Source organism: Notolepis coatsorum, assembly GCF_963971535.1.
Source record: "Notolepis coatsorum genome assembly, chromosome: 7".
Lineage (NCBI taxonomy): Eukaryota > Metazoa > Chordata > Actinopteri > Aulopiformes > Paralepididae > Notolepis > Notolepis coatsorum.
This window is the reverse complement of record NC_140171.1, coordinates 89,448,332-89,452,435: the sequence shown is the minus strand read 5'-3', so window position 1 is coordinate 89,452,435 and position 4,104 is coordinate 89,448,332.

Sequence of the window (4,104 nt, the reverse complement as noted above, 5' to 3'; positions counted from 1 at the left end):
GGATACTATTCCTAACGGGGATAGATCGGAAGCCGCAATTATATATGTACTGGTCAACTCTAAAGTTTTTCCATTGCGCCTATTTCTCCAAAACAATGGCACGTAATAGATACCAGGTCATTTGGAGGTTTCTACATTTTAGCAACAACGAGACAGCAGACAAGTCTGATAAAATGTACAAAGTACGCCCGGTCCTTGACTACCTTGTCAACCGATTCCGGGAGCTATTTCAGCCAGACAAGAATATTAGCATAGACGAGGGGATGCTGGCCTGGCGTGGCAAACTACAATTCAGAGTGTTCAGCCCCCTGAAGCCCACCAAATATGGGATCAGGTCATATGTGCTCTGTGATTCTCACACTGGTTACTGCTTTTCACTGCGACCATTTTGTGGGGACTATGTACCCCTCAAGGACACGGTTGTTGGGCTCCTAGGACGTCTGTCGAACAAAGGTTATTTTTTGTATATGGATAATTTCTACAATTCTGTGGCCTTGTCTGACATACTCCTACAGTTGAGGACCCACATCTGCGGTACCTTGAGGATGCACCGGGGAGAACCGGCGCAGATAAAGCGTGTAACCAATGTTGAGCTGCCGGTGGGCGAGACCATGGCCCTGCACAACAATCGGGTCATGGTTATCGCCTGGAGAGACAAGCGGATTGTCAAAATGATCAGCAGCTTTCACCATGGCACTCTAATGGAAACACTCGTCTGGAAGAAGGGTCATAGGACTAAGGTACCGGCAATGAAGCCAGACTGCGTGCTCACGTATAACGTGTGCATGAACGGAGTCGACAAGTTAGATCAACACATTTCGTACTATCCGTTCATTAGGAAGACTGCAAAGTGGACCAAGAAGTTCGTAGTATATTTGCTTCAAATAGCCATGAACAATGCCTATGTTCTGTACAGAGTCAGACAGCCAACAGGACCGCACAAGTCACTCATGCAGTTTCAAATACAAGTCATCGCTGACTTGTGTGATGAGGCAGATGCAGCCGCTTTAGCTCGCACAGTGGCCAGTGCCGCACGTGCCGCAGGTGAGGCAGATGAGGCAGAGGCAGGTGCCGCAGGTGGGGGGGTGGGGGGTGTGAGGTGGGAGGGAGCTTCCAGGGCCCAAAAGACAGATCCACACTGCAGGTTGGATGGCAAGCTAAAAATGCATGTTATGGAGAAGTATCCACCCACCCCAAAAAAGACGCATCCCACGAGAGAGTGCCGGGTCTGTAAAAAAAAGGCATTAGGCGGGAAACCAGATCATACTGCTCGAAGTGTGGAGTCCCCCTACATCAAGAGTGTTTCACACCCTACCACACAAAGAGAGATTATGCTAGCTGAGCATTATCGCTAGCATAAACTCTCTTTGTGTGCTAAGAGTGGAAACACTCTCCATGAAATATATATATATATATGGATGGGTGCGTACTTCCCCGTAGTATGTGTTATGATATATGAGTGTATACATTTAGTCATTTAGCTGACACTTTTATCCAAAGTGACTTACAGGTTCTGTACGACAAGTCATCAGGACAGGCACAACTCTATCAGCTGAGTAACAATGTGTGTCTGAGGCGGCCAGACGATGCAGAGCGTAGGGTTATTGAGGGTGTGTAGTATATTGTATAGTGTCTTGTAAATAGTGTAAGTATTTCACAATATAGGTATTACTGGTTGTACAGAACAAAGGTGTTGGCACACAGTAAATTTTGCTGAGTATATTTTACTCAAACTGAGTACATTTTACTCAAACTGTACTGGTCAACTCTAAAATGTTTCCATTGCGCCTATTTCTCCAAAACAATGGCACGTAATAGATACCAGGTCATTTGGAGGTTTCTACATTTTAGCAACAACGAGAGAGCAGACAAGGCTGATAAACTGTACAAAGTACGCCCGGTCCTAGATTACCTTGTCAACCGATTCCAGGAGCTATTTCAGCCAGACCAGAATATTAGCATAGACTGAGTCCATTTGGGCTCAAATGGACTCAGTTTGAGTAAAATTTACTCTGCAAAATTTACTGTGCACATGGATATATTTGAAACACTATTCTTGGTCCACTTTCAGAGTAGCAATGTTGGTCTATATTGTCAATGCCGTTCATCAGTGTCCTGGTGTTAGCTGCTGATTATTTTCACAGAGTTTCACAGAGTACATATGGCTCACTTTACTAACTAACACACTATGTACATATGTGAATGCACTTTACATGGTGTACCAAAATGGTGCTTTTATCTGAAGTGAATACATTTTTTACACCAAGTGTTTATAGTGTGCAGAGGATGGGTTGAACACAAGACCTTTATAAATGTACATGTGTGCTGATGCACACACATAATGGTTATCTGCCATTTTGTCAGGTCAACACTAAACATATTTTACATGCACACGTGCAGCGACCATTTTGACAGGTCGAAAATGAATGGACTTGAATATATACACATTGTATGTTGTTTTTGCTACTGTAATGCACTGTACATGGTGTGCCTTACCTGAAGTGAACACATATTGTCCACTTCAAGTGTTATAAATAGTTCGTTATGCTTTTATATTATAGCATGAATGTGAATGCACTTTACATGGCGTACCCAATGGTGCTTTTATCTGAAGTGAATAAATTTTTTACACCAAGTGTTTATAGTGTGCAGAGGATGGGTTGAACACAAGACCTTTATAAATGTACATGTGTGCTGATGCACACACATAATGGTTATCTGCCATTTTGTCAGGTCAACACTAAACATATTTTACATGCACACGTGCAGCGACCATTTTGACAGGTCGAAAATGAATGGACTTGAATATATACACATTGTATGTTGTTTTTGCTACTGTAATGCACTGTACATGGTGTGCCTTACCTGAAGTGAACACATATTGTCCACTTCAAGTGTTATAAATAGTTCATTATGCTTTTATATTATAGCATGAATGTGAATGCACTTTACATGGCGTACCCAATGGTGCTTTTATCTGAAGTGAATACATTTTTTACACCAAGTGTTTATAGTGTGCAGAGGATGGGTTGAACACAAGACCTTTATAAATGTACATGTGTGCTGATGCACACACATAATGGTTATCTGCCATTTTGTCAGGTCAACACTAAACATATTTTACATGCACACGTGCAGCGACCATTTTGACAGGTCGAAAATGAATGGACTTGAATATATACACATTGTATGTTGTTTTTGCTACTGTAATGCACTGTACATGGTGTGCCTTACCTGAAGTGAACACATATTGTCCACTTCAAGTGTTATAAATAGTTCGTTATGCTTTTATATTATAGCATGAATGTGAATGCACTTTACATGGCGTACCCAATGGTGAATAAATATTGTACACTTCAAGTGTCAAGTGTGTATATACAGAACATTATTATGCAATGTGTTTTTTACAACATGTGTGTCGAGTATCTGTTGAACACATGGTGCACTTGCTAATGCAATCACTACTTATCTGAAGTAAAGACATTTCTTCCACTCCATCAAGTGTCAAGTGTGTATTATATACTCATAATGCAATGATTTTTATAACTTGTGTGTCTTAGATTATAATATACAGAATACAATGCAATGCAAAAATGAGATAAGATATTCCTTTATTGATCCCCTTGGGGAAAATTCAGGCATCATGCATTACATGTCAGAATACCTGTGGACGACTACACCATGATATGCAGGTAAATTCATCACGAACAGCTGTGAAGACATATTAGTATGCTGAGATATACAGTAATTGTGTGAAATTGAAGCAATATAATATATATATATACATTATTATAAAAATTCATATGGCATGCAACGTAATCTATATAAAAAATATCCCTATATGCATTGCATTTCATGAATGGTAAAACACCAAGTGGTTTAGTCACTAAACCACTTGGTGTTTTAGCATTTATGAAATGCAATGCATATAGGGATATTTTATACTTTACTTGATGACAACGCTTCACATTCGATAAATGGGGGGGGGGGGGGGGGGGGGGTTGATCATGATTGCATTTATTCCAAGTGCATAGTGTACAATGTGTGACATTATGCACTTGGAATAAATGCAATCATGATCCCCCCCCCCCCCCCCATTTATCG